Source organism: Scyliorhinus torazame, chromosome 4, assembly GCF_047496885.1.
Source record: "Scyliorhinus torazame isolate Kashiwa2021f chromosome 4, sScyTor2.1, whole genome shotgun sequence".
In the NCBI taxonomy this organism is placed as follows: Eukaryota; Metazoa; Chordata; class Chondrichthyes; order Carcharhiniformes; family Scyliorhinidae; genus Scyliorhinus; species Scyliorhinus torazame.
Window position 1 is genome coordinate 349077672 of NC_092710.1, and position 21173 is coordinate 349098844.

General features: G+C 57.0%; 1 protein-coding gene across 1 annotated transcript in view; it reads right to left on the minus strand.

Moving 5' to 3' along the window:
* LOC140411509 (dynein axonemal heavy chain 6-like) overlaps window positions 1-21173 on the minus strand; it is a 1703852-nt gene that overhangs the window by 308470 nt on the left and 1374209 nt on the right. The gene's annotated exons all lie outside the window — the stretch shown is intronic.

The window sequence follows — 21173 nt, forward strand, 5'->3', positions numbered from 1 at the left end:
CGAAACGGCCCCGACCTCGACCGATTCAGGGCCCGAAAATGGGCTAGGTTTAGGGCTGCGAGAAACCCGAGGGGCGTGTCACTAAAGCAGCATCGTCAGTGCGCGCCGGGCATTGGCGCCGCATAAAAGCGGCGCTGCGTCATCCGCTGCCTAACTGGCGTCACCCGCGCATACGCGGGTTGGCAGGCGCCAGCCAGCGCCAACCCGCGCATGCGTGGTTGCCGTCCTCCCCGGGGCCGCCCCGCAAGAAGATGTCGGATGGATCTTGCGGGGCGCGGAGGAAAGGAGGTCCTCCTTCAGAGAAGCTGGCCCACCGATCGGTGGGCACCGATCGCGGGCCAGACCCCTTTTGAGTCCTACCCCGGTGAAAGAACCCCCCTCGCCCCCCCACAGGCCTCCCCCCAGCATTTCCGCGCTGTTCCTGCTGGCAGCGACCAGGTGTGGATGGCGCCGGCGGGAAGCTGTCGTTTTGGGCAGGCCGTTTGGCCCATCCGGGCCTGAGAATAGCGGGGCTGGCGGAGAATCGCCATTTTGGGTGTCTCGGGCGATTCACTGGACTGTGCCGCGCAGAACTAGATAGTGCCGGTCGACCGGCGTCACGTGAAAAAATGGCGCCCCAGGCGATTCTCCCAAACGGTGCGGCAGCGGAGAATCGCGCCCACAGTGTTGAATTCAAACAAACCCCATTTTGGCTCGTCCACAGTCTGGGAGTTATGGATTTATGCAATAGACATAAACACTTTTAAAAGGAGAGTAAGTGTCAAGGACGGAAGATTTTTAAATGCTCTGCTCTTCAAATATGAAAACGACACAAGAAGCCGTTCGCAAGAACTCAACTCTCTAGTTGACCCATTGTGCGCAGAAAAGGGTAATATGTTAATATATTTATACATTGCGATCCCAGATTTTATTGGTAGGTTTTTCCCTTTGGATTGTGGCTCCATTCTTTCCTGATGTTGCTGTACTGAGTATAAATAATGCCCGTGTACCTCACAGTCAGACTGTGCCTCGGCCGTGAGCATCAGAAACTGATTACAGTTATTTTACACGCTTGCCGCCTGCTGTCTCTCAGCAGGAGGTGGCTGTCACAGAATGACAGAATTGTTGCGGTGCAGAAGGAGGCCATTCTACCCATTGTGTGTGCCCTGGCTCATCAATGGAGCAATTCGCCTCGTGCTATGCTCTTGCCTTCTCCCCTTCGCTCTGCACATTTTCCCTTTTCAGATAACAGCGTCATTTCCTTCTGAATGTGGCAGTTGAATCTGCCTCCACCACATTCTCAGGCAGCACATTTCAAAACTGAAACTACTCTCTGCGTGAAAAAGATTTTTCCCATCCCTCCTTTGCTTCTTTTAACAATTACCTTAAAACTGTTCTCTCTGTTCTCGATCCTTTCACGAGTGGAACAGTTTCTCCCGATCTACTCTACCCACACCCATCTTAGACTGGGTGTTGTGCAATGAGGAAGGATTACTTTGCAATCTACTTCTGAGAGAACCTGGGGATGAGTGACCATAACACGGTAGAATCAATTATCAAGGTGAATAGTGAGGCTGTTGACTGTGAGACCTGGGGCGAGATTCTCCCACCCCCCGCCGGGTCGGAGAATCGCCGGGGGCTGGCGTGAATCCCGCCCCCGTCGGTTGCCGAATTCTCCGGCACCGGATATTCGGCGGGGGCGGGAATCGCGCCGCGCCGGTTGGCAGGTCCCCCCCCCCCGTGATTCTCCGGCCCGGATGGGCCGAAGTCCCGCTGCTAAAATGCCTGTCCCACCGGAGTAGATTAAACCACCTACCTTACCGGTGGGACAAGGCGGGTTCCGCGGTCCCGGGGGGTGCCCCCACGGTGGCCTGGCCCGCGATCGGGGCCCACCGATCCGTGGGCAGGCCTGTGCCGTGGGGGCACTCTTTCCCTTCCGCCTTCGCCACGGTCTCCACCATGGCGGAGGCGGAAGAGACTCCCTCCACTGCGCATGCGCGGGAATGCCGTCAGCGGCCGCTAACGCTCCCGCGCATGTGCCGCCCGGAGATGTCATTTCCGCGCCAGCTGGCGGGGCACCAAAGGCCTTTTCCACCAGCTGGCGGGGCGGAAATTCGTCCGGCGCGGGCCTAGCCCCTTAAGGTTGGGGCTCAGCGGACCTCCGGTTGCGGCGATGACCAGCTAAGCCGCACGTTTCGGCGGCTCCAGCTCCAACGGACCTTCGGGCTCTTTTAAGAGCCCCAACGGGAAATTTTCTCACGACGAAACCCGGTGTGGGGTGAGTTAATAGGGAGTCCACCCCAACGAAAGAGGAAAATATCGGCGGCGGCGGCTACATCGCGAGGAATCCTCGACGATAGGGACAGAAGGGAAAAAGAAGCAAGATGGCGGCGGAGAAAGCCCAGGCGACATGGGGGCCCGATCAAGACGAATTTTTAAGACGGTGTGTGGAGCTCCTAAAGAAGGAGGTGCTGACCCCGATGCTACAGGCAATTGAGGGGCTTAAGGAGGCACAAAGGACCCAGGAGACAGAGCTCCGCGTGGTGAAGCAGAAGGTGACGGATAATGAGGACGAGATCCTGTGCCTGGCGGTCAAAACACAGACGCACGAGGCGCTCCACAAAAAGTGCATTGAAAGGATTGAGGCCCTAGAAAACAGAGCACGAAGGAAGAACCTTCGGATCCTGGGTCTCCCTGAGGGAGTGGAAGGAGCGGACTGCGGGGCTTACGTGAGCACGATGCTAAGCTCGCTGATGGGAGCTGAGGCCCCTTCGGGCCCCTTAGAAGTGGAGGGGGCTCAACGGGTCCCAGTGAGGAGACCAAAAGCGGGAGAACCACCTAGGGCGACAATCGTGCAATTTCACCACTTTAATGATAGAGAAATGGTTCTGAGATGGGCCAAAAAGGTACGGAGTAGTAGATGGGAGAATGCAGTGGTACGGGTGTACCAAGATTGGAGTGCGGAGGTGGCGAGAAGGAGGGCGAGTTTTAATCGAGCCAAAGAGGTGTTACACAAGAAGAAGGTGAAGTTCGGGATGCTGCAGCCGGCGCGACTATGGGTCACGCACCAGGAGAGACATCACTACTTCGAAACGACGGATGAAGCATGGACCTTTATTAAAGATGAGAAATTGGATCGGAACTGAGGGACTGATATTAGAGGGAAATGTCACTGTTGATGTATATAGAGATGTAAATTGGGAAGGGGGGGGAGACACTAAGAAATGTGGGCGCCGGTGTGGGAGGAAAGAAGGGACATAGGCGGAGGATGAGGAATGGGAGTGGGGTGGGAGAGGGAGCTGCGCCACAAGAGGCGGGTCAGCTACAGAGATGTTCCCGCGCCAGAAAGATAATGGCGGGAAGATAGGCGCAAGGTAGATGGGAGTTCCCCACACGGGGGGGGGTCAAGGAGTGAGAAGGAGAAGCCGGGGTCAGTTGAAGTCAGCTGACTTGCGGAAGTAATATGGGGGGAGCAATCACGCTAGAGGGGGATCTAGCGGGGGGGGGGGGGGGGAGGATAACTGGGTTGCTGCTGCAGAAATCAAAGAGGAACTGGCTAAAGAAAGGGTGGTCGGGGCTGGAATGCGACATCTGGGGAACGAGTGGGAGCGCGGAATCGGGACGTGGAACTGGCCTAGAGAGGGTGATGGCTAGTCGACACGGGAAGGGGGCAGGTAGCCCCCCAGTGAGGCTGATCACGTGGAACGTGAGAGGCCTAAATGGACCGATTAAAAGGGCCCGAGTGCTCGCGCACTTGAAAGGACTGAGAGCAGACGTGGCTATGCTCCAGGAGACGCACCTGAAGGTGGCGGACCAAGTTAGGTTAAGGAAAGGATGGGTGGGACAGGTGTTCCATTCAGGGCTAGATTCAAAGAATAGAGGGGTGGCCATGCTGGTGGGGAAACGGGTACCATTCGAAGCAAGGAGCATTGAAGCAGATAGTGGAGGCAGATATGTAATGGTGAGTGGCAGGCTGGAGGGAATGGAGGTTGTGTTGGTTAATGTATATGCCCCGAATTGGGACGATGCGGGATTTATGAGGCGGATGCTGGGACGTATACCGGACCTGGAGGTAGGAAACTTGATAATGGGGGGAGACTTCAACACCGTGCTGGACCCAGGGTTAGATAGATCCAGATCTAAGACCGGAAGAAGGCCGGCAGCGGCCAAGGTGCTTAAGGGGTTTATGGACCAAATGGGGGGAGTGGATCCATGGCGATTTCTTAGACCGAGGGCCAGGGAGTTCTCCTTCTTCTCCCATGTTCATAAGGTGTACCCCCGGATAGATTTTTTTGTTTAGGGAAGGTCGTTGATCTCGAGGGTGGAAGAAACTGAGTATTCAGCCATAGCTATTTCGGATCATGCCCCACATTGGGTGGACCTGGAACTAGGAGAGGAGAGGGAGCAGCGTGCACTCTGGTGATTAGATGTGGGATTGTTGGCGGATGAGGGAGTCTGTGGAAGAGTGCGGGGATGTATCGAGAGGTACCTGGAGGCCAACGACGACGGGGAGGTCCGAGTGGGAGTGGTATGGGAAGCACTAAAGGCGGTGGTCAGAGGAGAGCTGATCTCCATCAGGGCCCACAAAGGGAAAACAGAGGCCAAGGAAAGGGAAAGACTACTGGGGGAGATCTTAAGAGTGGACAGAGAATTTGCGGAGACCCCGGAGGAGAGACTGTACAGGGAGAGACGACGACTCCAGACGGAGTTCGACCTTCTGACCACCAGGAGGGCGGAGGTGCTGTGGAGGAAGGCACAGGGGGTGAGGTATGAATATGGGGAAAAGGCTAGTCGCCTGTTGGCCCATCAGCTGCGAAAGAGGACAGCGGCGAGGGAGATAGGGAGAATTAGAGACGAAAAGGGAGCTACGGTGCGGGGAAGATAAACGGGGTGTTTAAGACCTTTTACGAAAGACTTTATAGGTCCCAACCCCCGGAGGGAAATGAGGAGATGCGGCAGTTCCTGGACCAATTAAGGTTCCCGAGGGTGGAGGAGCAGGAGGCGGAAGGCCTGGGGGCACCAATTGGGGTGGACGAGGTTACCAAGGGGCTGGGGAATATGCAGGCAGGGAAGGCTCCGGGACCAGACGGGTTCCCGGTGGAATTTTACAGAAAATATGTGGACTTGCTGGCCCCGCTGTTGGTGAGGACTTTTAACGAGGCCAGGGAAGGAGGGACTCTACCCCCGACAATGTCGGAGGCGACGATATCGCTAATTTTGAAGCGGGATAAAGATCCGCTGCAGTGCGGGTCCTATAGGCCTATTTCACTATTAAATGTGGACGCCAAATTGCTAGCAAAGGTGCTGGCAACGAGGATAGAGGATTGTGTCCCGGGGGTGGTGCACGAAGACCAGACAGGGTCCGTAAAGGGGAGACAACTAAATGTCAACGTGCGACGGCTATTAGGGGTGATAATGATGCCCCCCAGTAGAGGGGGAGGCAGAGATAGTGGCGGCAATGGATGCAGAGAAGGCATTTGACAGGGTGGAGTGGGAGTACCTATGGGAGGTGCTGAGGAGGTTCGGGTTCGGGAACGGGTTTATTAGCTGGGTCAAACTCCTTTATGGGGCCCCAACGGCAAGTGTGGTCACGGGTCGGCAAAGATCGGAGTATTTCCGACTATACAGGGGAACAAGACAGGGATGCCCTCTATCTCCATTACTGTTCGCGTTGGCAATTGAACCACTGGCCATAGCGCGGAGAGACTCCAGGAAATGGAGAGGGGTGATTAGAGGGGGAGAAGAACACCGAGTGTCACTCTACGCGGATGACCTACTGTTGTATGTGATGGACCCAGTGGGGGGGATGACAGAGGTCATGCAGATATTGAGGGAGTTCGGAGATTTCTCGGGATATAGGCTTAACATGGGGAAGAGTGAACTTTTCGTGATACACCCTGGGGACCAGAGTAGAGGGATAGATGGCCTGCCTCTAAGGAAAGTGGAAAGAAACTTCCGATACCTGGGGATTCAGATAGCCAGGAGCTGGGGAACCTTGCACAGACCTAATCTGACACGACTGGTAGAACAAATGGAAGAGGACTTCAAGAGGTGGGACATGCAGCCGCTGTCACTGGCGGGCAGAGTGCAGGCAATTAAGGTGATGGTCCTCCCGAGGTTCCTATTTGTATTCTAATGTCTCCCTATACTGATCACTAAGGCCTTCTTTAAAAAAATAGACAGGAGCATCACGAGCTTCGTGTGGGCAGGGAAAGTCCCGAGGGTAAGGAGGGGGTTCTTACAACGTAGCAGAGACAGAGGGGGACTGGCGCTGCCGAATTTGGGCGACTACTATTGGGCCGCCAATGTGGCGATGATCCGTAAATGGATGATAGAGGGAGAGGGAGCGGCGTGGAAAACACTAGAGAGAAAGTCCTGTAAAGGGACGAGTCTAGAGGCGCTGGTGACGGCGCCACTACCGTTCTCACCAAAGAAATTTACCACGAACCCAGTGGTGGCGGCAACATTAAATATCTGGGGACAATGGAGGCGACAGAGAGGTGTGTTGGGTGCCCTGGTGGGGTCCCCAATTAGGAACAACCATAGGTTTGCCCCAGGGAGGATGGATGGAGGATTCCAGAGCTGGCACCAGTTGGGAATTAGGAGGGTGGGAGATTTATTTATAGACGTTTGCGAGCTTGGGAGCGTTGGAGGAAAAGTATAAGCTGCCACGGGGAAATTTCTTTAGGTATATGCAGGTGAGGGCGTTCACAAGACAACAGGTGAGGGAATTTCCATTGCTCCCGACACAGGGGATCCAGGATAGAATGCTCTCGGGGGTGTGGGTCGGGGAGGGCAAGGTGTCAGAGATATACCGAGAGACGAGAGAAGAGGGGGAGGAGCTGGTGGGGGAACTAAAAGGAAAGTGGGAAGAAGAGCTCGGGGAGGAGATAGAGGAGGGTTTGTGGGCTGATGCCCTAAGCAGGGTAAATTCCTCGTCCTCGTGTGCCAGATTTAGCCTGATCCAATTTAAGGTGCTACATAGAGCACACATAACGGGAGAAAGGTTGAGCAGGTTCTTCGGAGTGGAGGACAAGTGTGGGAGGTGCGGGGGAAGCCCGGCAAACCACACACATATGTTTTGGTTGTGCCCGGCACTGGAGGGGTATTGGAGGGGAGTGACGGGAGTGATTTCGAAGGTGGTGAAGGTCCGGGTCAAACCAGGCTGGGGGTTAGCTATATTTGGAGTTGCGGATGAGCCGGGAGTGCAGGAGGCGAAAGAGGCCGATGTCGTGGCCTTTTCGTCCCTAGTAGCCCGGCGTAGGATTTTACTCATGTGGAAGGAAGCGAAACCCCCCGGACTGGAGGCCTGGGTAAATGATATGGCGGGGTTCATAAAACTGGAGCAGATTAAGTTTGCACTGAGAGGATCAGCTCAAGGGTTCACCAGAAGGTGGCAACCATTCCTCGACTACCTAGCGGAACGTTAGAGGGAAGATAGATGACCAGCAGCAGCAACCCAGGGGGGAGGGGGGGGGGGGAGGGGAAAGTTTCATTTTATGTTAATTGATTAGTTTACCATGTTGGTTAGTTACCTTTTACTAGACTGTGGTTATCATGTTACATGTACTGTTACATTTTTTTTAATGTTTGATGTGCAAGGGGAAAGAAATTGTGATCGAAAAAATGTCAATAAAATATATTTTAAAAAAAAGGTTGGGGCTCAGCCCCCCAAGATGCAGAGCATTCCGCACCTTTGGGGCAGCACGATGCCCGACTGATTTGCGCCGTTTTGGGCGCCAGTCGGCGGACATCTCACCGATACTGGAGAATTTCGCCCCAGAGTCCTGAACCTCAATAAAGGTAAATATGAATGGTACGAGGCATGAGCTGGCTATGATGGACTGGTAAATGTTACTGAAAGGAAGGACAGGTGACAGGCAATGGCAGGCATTCAAGGTCCCTTGTCTGGCTTTGCTGAATTTTAAACTGTTCCCAATTCTCGGGTCTATTGATTTTCTTGCTAATTTGTAGCCTCTTCTTTGAATCTAATACTATCTCTAATTTCCCTTGTCAGCTATGGTTTGGCTACAGTTCCCTTTCTACTCTTGCGCCAAATAGGAAGAAAAAACTTTTGGAGTTGACCTATACAATTTCAAAGTAAACTTGCGGGGAACATAAAAGCTGACTGCAAAAGTTTCTATAGGTATGAAAAGAGAAAAAGATTGATAAAAGCTTATGTCGGCCTCTTTGGATTGGATTTGTTTATTGTCACGTGTACCGAGGGACAGTGAAAAGTATTTTTCTGCGAGCAGCTCAACAGATCATTAAGTACATGAGAAGAAAAGGGAATAAAAGAAAATACATAATAGGGCAACACAAGGTACACAATGTAACTGGATAATACCAGCATTGAGTGATTGATTGATTTGATTTATTGTCACATGTACCGAAGTACAGCGAAAAGTATTTTTCTGCTGCCGAGAGAACGTACACAGTACGTACATAGTAGACAAAAGAATAATCAACAGAGAACATTGACAAATGGTACATCGACAAAACAGTGACTGGTTACAGACAAATGGTGAAAGACAGACGGCATTGGATGAAGCATACAGGGTATAGTGTTAATGATGTCAGTCCATAAGAGGGTCATTTAGGAGTCTGGTGACAGTGGGGAAGAAGCTGTTTTTGAGTCTGTTCGTGCGTGTTCTCAAACTTCTGTATCTCCTGCCCGATGGAAGAAGTTGGAAGAGTGAGTAAGCCGGGTGGGAGGGGTCTTTAATTATGCTGCCCGCTTTCCCCAAGCAGCGGAGGGTGTAGATAAAGTCAATGGATGGGAGGCAGGTTTGTGTGATGGACTGGGCTGTGTTCACGACTCTCTGAAGTTTTTTGTGGTCTTGGGCTGAGCAGTTGCCATACCAGGCTGTGATGCAGACAGATAGGGGGCGAAATTCTCCGGAAACAGCGCGATGTCCGCCGACTGGCGCCCAAAACGGCGCAAATCAGTCGGGCATCGCGCCGCCCCAAAGGTGCGGAATCCTCCGCATCTTTGGGGGCCGAGCCCCAACCTTAAGGGGCTAGGCCGGCGCCGGACGAATTTCTGCCCCGCCAGCTGGCGGAAAAGGCCTTTGGTGCCCCGCCAGCTGGCACGGAAATGACATCTCCGGGTGGCACATGCGCGTGAGCGTCAGCGGCCGCTGACGGCATTCCCGCGCATGCGCAGTGGAGAGAGTCTCTTCCGCCTCCGCCATGGTGGAGACCGTGGCGAAGGCGGAAGGAAAAGAGTGCCCCCACGGCACAGGCCTGCCCGCGGATCGGTGGGCCCCGATCGCGGGCCAGGCCACCGTGGGGGCACCCCCCGGGGCCAGATCGCCCCGCGCCCCCCCCAGGACCCCGGAGCCCGCCCGCGCCGCCTTGTCCTGCTGGGAAGGTAGGTGGTTTAATCTACACCGGCGGGACAGGCATTTTAGCGGCGGGACTTCGGCCCATCCGGGCCGGAGAATAGTGGGGGGTGGCCCGCCAACCGGTACGGCGCAATTCCCGCCCCCGCCGAATATCCGGTGGTGGAGAATTCGGCAACCAGCGGGGGTGGGATTCACGCCAGCCCCCGGCGATTCTCCGACCCGGCGGGCGGTCGGAGAATCTCGCCCAGGATTCTTTCTATGGTGCATCTGTAAAAGTTGATAAGAGTCAGTGTGGGCATGCCGAATTTCCTTAGTTTTCTGATGAACTATAGGCGCTGTTGTGCTTTCTTGGTGGTAGCGTCGGCGCGGGTGGACATGGACAGATTTTTGGAGACGTGTACCCCTCGGAATTTGAAATTGCCCCGTTGATGCTGAGAGGGGTGTGTACAGTACTTTGCTTCCTGAAGTCAATGACCAGCAGTCATTGAAACAGTCAGACATGGGATAATTCATAACAGGGAACAAATGCTGAGGAATTAAATTCAGACTTTGCTTCTGTCGTCACAAAGGAAGACTTGAATAATGTACCGGAAGTTCTGAGACACACAAGTTTTAGTGAGGAGCCGAAGGAAATCAGTATGAGTAGCGAAATGGTTTTGGTGAAATTAATGGGATTGAAGGTGAATAAATCTCCAGGGCTTGACAATCTGTGTCCAAGAGTACTTAAGGAAGTGGCCCTAGAAATCGTAGATCCATTGCTAGTCGTTGTCCAAAATTCTCTGGAATGGTTCCTGCAGATTGGAGGGTAACAAATGTAACCCCACTGTTCAAAAAGGGAGGTAGAGAGAAAACAAGGAATCATAGACCAGTGAGTCTAACGTCGGTAGCAGGGATGTTGCTGGAGTCCAATATCAAGGATTTGATAGCACAGTGTTTGGAAAGCAATGGTGTAATCAGACAAAGTCAGCTGGATTTACAAAAGGAAAATCATGCTCGACAAATCTACTGGAATTCATTGAAGATGTAACTAGTAGAATTGACCAGGGACAACCGGAGCACCGGGAGGAAACCCCTCACAGACACAGGGGAACGTGCAGACTCCGCACAGACAGTGACCCAATGCGGGAATCGAACCGGACTCCCTGGCGCTGTGAAGCAACTGTGCTAACCACTGTGTTACCATGCCGCCTGACAAAGAGAAAGTAAGAAACACAAATTGGGAAAGGGAGAGAGAGAGAAACACAAACTGGGGCAGGGAGATGAGAGAAAACACAAACTACCGGAGGGGGACAGATAAACACAAACTGGCATAGGGAAAAAGGGGTAAACACAAATGGGGGGACGGAGAGAGAAAGAGAAAAACGCAAACTGGAGGAGGGAGAGAGAGAAACACAAACTGGAGGAGGGAGAGAGAGAAACACAAACTGGAAGAGGGAGAAACACAAACTGGAGGAGGAAGAGAGAGAAACACAAACTGGAGGAGGGAGAGAGAGAAACACAAACTGCAAGATGGAGAGAAACACAAACTGGAAGAGGGAGAGAGAGAAAAACAAACTGGAGGGAGAGAGAGAAACACAAACTGGAGGAGGGAGAGAGAGAAACACAAACTGGAAGAGGGAGAGAGAGAAACACAAGCTGGAGGAGGGAGAGAGAGAAACACAAGCTGGAGGAGGGAGAGAGAGAAACACAAACTGCAAGATGGAGAGAAACACAAACTGGAAGAGGGAGAGAGAGAAAAACAAACTGGAGGGAGAGAGAGAAACACAAACTGGAGGAGGGAGAGAGAGAGAAACACAAACTGCAAGAGGGAGAGAAACACAAGCTGGAAGAGGGAGAGAGAGAAACACAAACTGGAGGAGGGAGAGAGAGAAACACAAACTGGGAGAGGGAGAGAGAGAAACACAAACTGGAAGAGGGAAAGAGAGAAACACAAACTGGAGGAGGGAGAGAGAGAAACACAAACTGGAGGAGGGAGAGAGAGAAACACAAACTGGAGGAGGGAGAGAGAGAAACACAAACTGGAAAAGGGAGAGAGAGAAACACAAACTGGAGGAGGGAGAGTGAGAAACACAAACTGGGGGAGGGAGAGGGAGAGAAACACAAACTGGAAGAGGGAGAGAGAGAAACACGAAGTGGAAGAGGGAGAGAGAGAAACACAAACTGGAAGAGGGAGAGAGAGAAAAACAAACTGGAGGGAGAGAGAGAAACACAAACTGGAGGAGGGAGAGAGAGAGAAACACAAACTGCAAGAGGGAGAGAAACACAAGCTGGAAGAGGGAGAGAGAGAAACACAAACTGGAGGAGGGAGAGAGAGAAACACAAACTGGGAGAGGGAGAGAGAGAAACACAAACTGGAAGAGGGAAAGAGAGAAACACAAACTGGAGGAGGGAGAGAGAGAAACACAAACTGGAGGAGGGAGAGAGAGAAACACAAACTGGAGGAGGGAGAGAGAGAAACACAAACTGGAAAAGGGAGAGAGAGAAACACAAACTGGAGGAGGGAGAGTGAGAAACACAAACTGGGGGAGGGAGAGGGAGAGAAACACAAACTGGAAGAGGGAGAGAGAGAAACACGAAGTGGAAGAGGGAGAGAGAGAAACACAAACTGGAAGAGGGAGAGAGAGATACACAAACTGGAGGAGGGAGAGTGAGAAACACAAACTGGAGGAGGGAGAGAGAGAAACACAAACTGGAGGAGGGAGAGTGAAAAACACAAACTGGGGAGGGAGAGAGAGAGAAACACAAACTGGGGGAGGGAGAGAGAGCAACACAAACTGGAGGAGAGGGAGAGAAACACAAACTGGAGGAGAGGGAGAGAGAGCAACACAAACTGGAGGAGAGGGAGAGAAACACAAACTGGAGGAGAGGGAGAGAGAGAAACACAAACTGGACGGGTGGAATAGTGAAACACAATCTGGAGGAGGGAGAAACACAAACTGGAGGAGGGAGAGAGAGGGAGAAACACAAACTGGAGCAGGGAGCGAGAGAGTGAAACACAAATTGGGGGAGGGAGAGAGAAAGAAAGACATAAACTGGGAGAGGGAGCGAGAGAGAGAAACACAAACTGGGAGAGGGAGAGAGAGGAACACAAACTGGAAGAGGGAGAGAGAGAAACACAAACTGGGGAGGGAAAGAGAGAAACACAAACTGGGGGAGGGAGAGAGAGAAACACAAACTGGAAGAGGGAGAGAGAGAAACACAAACTGGAGGAGGGAGAGAGAGAAACACAAACTGGAGGAGGGAGAGAGAGAAACACAAACTGGAGGAGGGAGAGAGAGAAACACAAACTGGAGGAGCGAGAGAGAGAAACACAAACTGGACGGGTGGGAGAGTGAAACACAAACTGGAGGAGGGAGAAACACAAACTGGAGGAGGGAGAGAGAGGGAGAAACACAAACTGGAGCAGGGAGCGAGAGAGTGAAACACAAATTGGGGGAGGGAGAGAGAAAGAAAGACATAAACTGGGAGAGGGAGCGAGAGAGAGGAACACAAACTGGGAGAGAGAGAGAAACACAAACTGGGAGAGGGAGAGAGAGGAACACAAACTGGAAGAGGGAGAGAGAGAAACACAAACTGGGGAGGGAAAGAGAGGAACACAAACTGGAAGAGGGAGAGAGAGAAACACAAACTGGGGAGGGAAAGAGAGAAACACAAACTGGGGGAGGGAGAGAGAGAAACACAAACTGGAAGAGGGAGAGAGAGAAACACAAACTGGAGGAGGGAGAGAGAGAAACACAAACTGGAGGAGGGAGAGAGAGAAACACAAACTGGAGGAGGGAGAGAGAGAAACACAAACTGGAGGAGGGAGAGAGAGAAACACAAACTGGACGGGTGGGAGAGTGAAACACAAACTGGAGGAGGGAGAAACACAAACTGGAGGAGGGAGAGAGAGGGAGAAACACAAACTGGAGCAGGGAGCGAGAGAGTGAAACACAAATTGGGGGAGGGAGAGAGAAAGAAAGACATAAACTGGGAGAGGGAGCGAGAGAGAGGAACACAAACTGGGAGAGAGAGAGAAACACAAACTGGGAGAGGGAGAGAGAGGAACACAAACTGGAAGAGGGAGAGAGAGAAACACAAACTGGGGAGGGAAAGAGAGAAACACAAACTGGGGGAGGGAGAGAGAGAAACACAAACTGGAAGAGGGAGAGAGAGAAACACAAACTGGAGGAGGGAGAGAGAGAAACACAAACTGGAGGAGGGAGAGAGAGAAACACAAACTGGAGGAGGGAGAGAGAGAAACACAAACTGGAGGAGGGAGAGAGAGAAACACAAACTGGAGGAGGGAGAGAGAGAAACACAAACTGGGGGCGTCAAATGCTCGCCACAGCGGACAGGCTCCTTCCAATTTTTTTTAGTTGGTGACTTCGTTTCTCGCATTATGATTTCCACCTCCGCTGTTCACAATGTTTGTTTGCAGATGTAAGGGGCGTCATTCTCCGACCCTCCAGAGGGTCGGAGAATGGCCGTTGGCCGCCGTGAATCCCGCCCCCGCGCCCGCCGAAGTCTCCGAAGGGAGAAAAGTCGGCGGGGCGTTAATGGCGCCGCTGCCGCGGAGAATGTCACGGGTCTGCGCAAGGCAGACGATTTTCGGCCTGCCGATATTCTCCCTTCCGGATGGGCCGAAGTCCCGTCGACGTGATGACCGTTCACGTCGACGTGAATCAAACCTCCTTTTCATCGGCGTGACCCGGTGTTCCAGGCTCACGCTGACCAGCGAGGAGGTGAGTGACGGCCTGGGGGGTTGGCTCTGGGCAGGAAATGGCGTGGCCGCAGACTGATTGCGTGAGGAGAGGTGTGTCTCGGCTTGTGTGTGTGTGCGGCGGGGGGGGGGGGGTGGTTAGAGTAGGCTGGGCTCCGGGGGAGTGCCGGGAGGGGGTCCGTGCCGGGGTGGAGGTTGGGGGGGGTCCGTGCTGGGGTGGAGGTTGGGGGTTGGGTCCGTGCCGGGGTGGAGGTTGGGGGTTGGGGGGGGTCCGTGCTGGGGTGGAGGTTGGGGGGGGTCCGTGCTGGGGTGGAGGTTGGGGGTTGGGTCCGTGCCGGGGTGGAGGTTGGGGGTTGGGGGGGATGTGCTGGGGTGGAGGTTGGGGGGGGGTCCGTGCGGGGTGGAGGTTGGGGGTTGGGGGGGGTCCGTGCTGGGGTGGAGGTTGGGGAGGGGGTCCGTGCCGGGGTGAAGGTTGGGGGTTGGGGGGGGTCCGTGCTGGGGTGGAGGTTGGGGAGGGGGTCCGTGCCGGGGTGAAGGTTGGGGGTTGGGGGGGGTCCGTGCTGGGGTGGAGGTTGGGGAGGGGGTCCGTGCTGGGGTGGAGGTTGGGGAGGGGGTCCGTGCTGGGGTGGAGGTTGGGGAGGGGGTCCGTGCTGGGGTGGAGGTTGGGGGTTGGGGGGGGTCCGTGCCGGGGTGGAGGTTGGGGAGGGGGTACGTGCTGGGGTGGAGGTTGGGGTTGGGGGGGGTCCGTGCCGGGGTGGAGGTTGGGGAGGGGGTCCGTGTTGGGGTGGAGGTTGGGGGTTGGGGGGGGTCCGTGCTGGGGTGGAGGTTGGGGAGGGGGTCCGTGCCGAGGAGGGTGATGGGAGGGCAAATGAGTTGGTCCACCTGGCCAGGTGCCAGCCTCCAACAGTTGGACCCATGCGGTCCATGCTACCTGGCTGGGGGGAGGAAGGGATATGGGCAATGATGACATGTCGTCGTTCCCCTCCCCCCCACCAGGCCGTCATGTTTTCAGATCATCCAGCGATGTTGGCTGCCGTGGTGGCAGCCGCTCATGTCTATGTTGCCCTGGATGAGGAGGAGGAGGAGGAGCGTGCCAGAGAGGCGGCGCAGGCTGCCGCAGAGGGGCAGGCGGCAGCCGCCCAGGCTGGAGGGACACCTGACCGACAGGACGAGGAGGGGGAGGAGGGCGCCCCGTGTGTACCGGCCCCGGCAGTCATACCAGGACCTCACGGACCGGGAATGCCGGAGGAGACTCCGGATGAGCCGGGAAACCGTGGCACACATCTGCCACCTGCTGGCACACCTGTCACCGCGTGGCACTGGCGGGGGACACCCTCTCCCCGTGTCCATCAAGGTTATGGTGGCCCTGAACTTTTATGCAACGGGGTCATTCCAGGCACCGAGTGGGGACCTGTCCGGCATATCGCAGACATCGGTGCACCGGTGCATCCGGGCAGTGACAGATGCCCTTTATGCCATGGCGCACCGCTACATCCGCTTCCCCGTGGACCGGGCCAGCCAAGATGCCCGGGCCGTGGGCTTCTCTGCCGTGGCCGGGTTCCCCATGGTCCAGGGCGCGATCGATGGGATGCACGTCGCCGTGCGGCCACCTGCAGATAACAGGGCCGTGTTCACTAATCGGAAGGGGACCTATTCGATGAACGTACAGGTGGTCTGCGACCACCGCATGATGATCCTGCACGTCTGCGCCCGTCACCCAGGCAGTGTACACGACTCATTCGTGTTGTCGCGGTCATCCATCCCCGGCATGTACGAGGGACGCCATCCCCGGCTGAGGGGCTGGTTGCTGGGCGACAGGGGCTACCCATTGCGATCGTGGCTGATGACGCCTATACGGAGGCCACGCAATGAGGCGGAGAACCGCTACAATGATGCCCATGTAGCGACAAGGGGAGTGATAGAGAGGTGCTTTGGCGTGCTGAAGATGCGTTTCAGGTGCCTGGACCTCTCTGGGGGTGCCCTCCAGTATCGGTCAGATAGGGTCGGCCGCATCATTGTGGTGTGCTGCGTCCTGCACAACATAGCCCAGCAGAGGGGCGATGTGCCGCAGGCAGAGGAGGGCGGAGTGGAGGAGCAGCAGGAAGAGGCACAGTCCTCCCCAGATGAGGGGAATGGGGGCAATGGTCAGGGCAGACGGGGTAGACACAGGCGGGTGGCTGTCCACCGTTACCGGCTGGCCCAGCGGGCACGGGACAGACTGATAGCCGCCCGCTTCACTGACTAGATGGGCGTGGGAATCGGGTAGTATGGCCACAGACCGCACACCATGGCAACAGCCAACCACCCACACCCCCCACCCATCCACCCACCCAGCACCTTCACCCCCCTCCACAACCCCACCCACCCCACCCGCATGCACACCAGCCCCCCCATTGCCGATCCACCTGCGGCACAACGGGCCGGGCTCACACAGTTGCGGGTGGACGCGTGTCTATCGCAGGCCACGGAGGATGATGACAACCCGCCCTGCGATGAGCTCCTGGCTCTACATCGTTGGACTATGTCTGACCCATGGCCACAGTACCACCATCCTCCCAACCATCCCTGCATGCGGCTGTGACACTGCAGCGCACGGTCCCGTCCTCTTCCCGGGGGATGTTGATGGCGGCCCAGGGGGAAGGGGGCAGACTCACCTGGGGCTGAGGTAAGACCACCCCTCACACACACACTTGCGCTCAACGTACATGACACGCCCGCACACTTTGGACAGAGCACAAAGGCAGCTTCGGTAGGTGTAACATTGACTTTAATAACCAAAGGAGTTCATGCACGTGCCCTAGCCCCTAAAACTCATCTGTGCCCTGCACCCGTGCCAACTTACTCAGTGTCTAATTGTTTGGCCTTACGGGCCCTTTGACTACGTCTACGTGGTTCCCCAGACGGTACAGCAGAACTGGAGGTGGACTCCTGTGATTCCTGCCCTCTGACGCTGGATCCCTTTGGCGGCCGTTTCCTGGGGCGTCCTGGCCTAGATGGGCCAGGCTGCGGCCCGGGCGACTGGGATGGCGAGCTGCCAGCCTGTCCTGCCCGTTGCCCACCCGATGCACCTGGGACGGAAGGGGGGGGGGGGGGGGGGGAGTCCGAGGTGTCGCGGTGTACCGGGACCTCCCCTACAGAGGGAGCCGGGACGGACCACACCACCTCCTCCTCCCTCGGGGTGCCCGATGGCCCCCAGGCCTCTACATGGGTGGGGGATGCGAACGGACTGGCTGGCCATCCGACGCCCCCCCGACATCTGGCGCTGCCAGTCCTGGAGGCCCGTGCTGGTATCGACAGGGGTCTGCAGGTTTGCAGCCATGGAGCCCAGGGTGTTGGCCAACCCAGTCTGTGACAGTGCGACGCCGGCTCGCACATGGCCACTGGCGCCGATGCCCTCAGCGATGGCCTGCTGAGACTGGGCCATGGCCTGCAGAGACTGGGCCATGGCCTGCTGAGACTGGGCCATGGCCTGCTGAGACTGGGCTATGGCGTTGAGCGCATCTGCCATCTGGCGCTGGCACTGGCTCATGGCTTCCTGTGAGAGGGCAGCCATTTCCTGGGCCACAGACGCCGCCTGCACGGAAGGCCCCAGGCCTCGCAAACCGTTCCCCATGTCTGACACCGTCGCAACCATTGCCTCCACCGCGGACGCCACCCGTGCGGTGTCAGCCTGGGTGGCACGCATGACCGGGACCACTCCCAGCTCCTGGACGCGGGTGGACTCCTCCACCTGCGACCGCAGCCGCCGCAAGCCGCCCGTCACCCTCTTCGCTCATCTCCGGGCCGGTGGTTGCATCGGATCTATGTGTGGGTGTGGTAACTGCAGGAACCCGGGATCCATCTGGGCGGCAGACGTTCGCTTGGCCTGGGCTGCCCTCTGACCGCCCGGTCCCTCTGCTGCTCCTACCTCCACCTGCTGTACCGGGACGGCTGTGTTGTGCGCACCAGTGAGTGTACCAGACGCCTCATCACTAAAGTGCCCAACCGTGGTGAGTGTTTCTGCGATGGTGGAGGGTGTTGGTGACAGCAGTGGCGTTGTGTCGTGCTCTTCGTCCCACTCTGACTCCATGGCACTTTGGGGTGGGGGTTCGTCTCCACCCATCCACTCTGAGTCACTGTCCGGTATTTCGTCTTCCCGGGTAGGGGTGTCCTGGGTAGTGCTGTCCCGGGTAGGGGTGTCCTGGGTCGGGGTGTCCCGGGTAGTGGTGTCCTGGCTCGGATGTGACGGGGGCCTGTGGCTGCCCCCCTCGTCGCTGGGTGGTCGCTCCCGCACGTGACGGTGGTGTCGTCTCCCTGTTGCTCCAGGTCTCTCCGTCTCCCGTGGTGTGCGAGGGGCATCCTGCGGGCGTCGCATGCTGCAGGGTCCGGGTCTCTCCGTCTCCCGTGGTCTCCGAGGGGCATCCTGCGGGCGTCGCATGCTGGAGGGTGCGGGTCTCTCCGTCTCCCGTGGTGTGCGAGGGGCATCCTGCGGGCGTCGCATGCTGGAGGGTCCGGGTCTCTCCGTCTCCCGTGGTCTCCGAGGGGCATCCTGCGGGCGTCGCATGCTGGAGGGTTCGGGTCTCTCCGTCTCCTGTGGTGTGCGAGGGGCACCCTGCGGGTGTCGCATGCTGGAGGGTGCGGGTCTCTCCGTCACCTGTGGTCTCCGAGGGGCATCCTGCGGGCGGTGTGCTTCTGCGGGGATGGGTGCTTCGACGTTTGGTCCTGCGATACACAATGAAGCATGCATGGTTAGACATCAGGCAGTGATCTGGTGATACGGGGGAGGGGGATATAGGGGAGGGGGAATATGGGGGAGGGGGGGGATATGGGGGAGGGGGGGGATATGGGGGAGGGGGGGATATGGGGGAGGGGGGGGATATGGGGGAGGTGGGATATGGGGAGGGGGGATATGGGGGATATGGGGGATATGGGGGATATGGGGGATATGGGGGATATGGGGGATATGGGGGAGGGGGGATATGGGGGATATGGGGGAGGGGGGACATGGGGGAGGGGGGATATGGGGGAGGGGGATATGGGGGAGGGGGATATGGGGGAGGGGGATATGGGGGAGGGGGATATGGGGGAGGGGGGATATGAGGGAGGGGGGATATGGGGGAGGGGGGATATGAGGGAGGGGGGATATGGGGGAGGGGGGATATGGGGGTTATGGGGGAGGGGGGATATGGGGGAGGGGGGATATGGGGGAGGGGGGATATGGGGGAGGGGGGATATGGGGAGGGGGATATGGGGAGGGGGATATGGGGGATATGGGGGAGGGGGGATATGGGGAGGGGGGATATGGGGGATATGGGGAGGGGGGATATGGGGGATATGGGGGAGGGGGGATATGGGGGAGGGGGGATATGGGGGAGGGGGGGATATGGGGAGGGGGGATATGGGGAGGGGGGATATGGGGGAGGGGGGATATGGGGGAGGGGGGATATGGGGGAGGGGGGATATGGGGGAGGGGGGATATGGGGGAGGGGGATATGGGGGAGGGGGGATATGGGGGAGGGGGGATATGGGGAGGGGGGATATGGGGGAGGGGGGATATGGGGGAGGGGGGATATGGGGGAGGGGGGATATGGGGAGGGGGGATATGGGGGAGGGGGGATATGGGGGAGGGGGGATATGGGGGAGGGGGGATATGGGGGAGGGGGATATGGGGGAGGGGGGATATGGGGGATATGGGGAGGGGGGATATGGGGGAGGGGGGGATATGGGGGATATGGGGGAGGGGGGATATGGAGGAGGGGGGATATGGGGGAAGGGGGGAAATGGGGAGGGGGGATATGGGGGAGAGGGGATATGGGGAGGGGGATATGGGGGAGGGGGGATATGGGGAGGGGGGATATGGGGGAGGGGGGATATGGGGGAGGGGGGATATGGGGGAGGGGGGATATGGGGGAGGGGGGATATGGGGGAGGGGGATATGGGGAGGGGGGATATGGGGGAGGGGGGATATGGGGGAGGGGGGATATGGGGGAGGGGGGATATAGGGGAGGGGGATATGGGGGAGGGGGGGTATGGGGGAGGGGGGATATGGGGGAGGGGGGATATGGGGGAGGGGGGATATGGGGGAGGGGGGATATGGGGGAGGGGGGATATGGGGGAGGGGGGGATATGGGGGAGGGGGGGATATGGGGGAGGGGGGATATGGGGGAGGGGGGATATGGGGAGGCTCACCCTGCCTGCTCTGACGAGGTCGTTCATCTTCTTGTGGCACTGGGTGCCTGTCCGTGGTGTCAGGGCCACAGCGGTGACGGCCTCTGCCACTTCCCTCCACAGACGCCGGCTGTGGCATGGGGCAACCCTGCGGCCGTGCCCGGGATACAGGGCGTCCCTCCTCTGCTCCACCGCGTCCAGGAGCGCCTCCACATCCCGTGACTCGAACCTCGGGGCTGAGCGGCGGCCAGCCATCCAGTCGGGTGTTGCGGTCGGGTGTTGCGGTCGGGTGGGGGGGAGCTGCGCGGCCTTATGAGCCGTCACGCCGTGCAGCGCGTATGACGCTGCACGGCGTGAACCACTGCGCAAGCGCGGATCCCGTTACGTCGCTGCTAGCCCATTTCGGGCCGGAGACTATCGTCCCATTTTTATGACGTGACGCAAGTGGGATTTGCGCCGTTTTTTGCGCCGATCGGCGGACTTTCCGCCGATAACAGAGAATTTTGCCCTGGAGGAGGGAGAGAGAGGGAGAAACACAAAGTGGAGCAGGGAGCGAGAGAGTGAAACACAAATTGGGGGAGGGAGAGAGAGAGAAACACAAAATGGGGGAAGGGGAGAGAGAGAAAAACACAAACTGGGAGAAGGAGAGAGAGAGAAAGACATAAACTGGGAGAGGGAGCGAGAGAGAGGAATACAAACTGGGAGAGGGAGAGAAACACAAACTGGGAGAGGGAGAGAGAAACACAAACTGGAAGAGGGAGAGAGAGAAACACGAACTGGAAGAGGGAAAGAGATAAACACAAACTGGAAGAGGGAAAGAGAGAAACACAAACTGGAGGAGGGAGAGAGAGAAACACAAACTGGGGGAGGGAGAGAGAGAAACACAAACTGGAAGAGGGAGAGAGAGAAACACAAACTGGAGGAGGGAGAGAGAGAAACACAAACTGGAGGAGGGAGAGAGAGAAACTCAAACTGGAGGAGGGAGAGAGAGAAACACA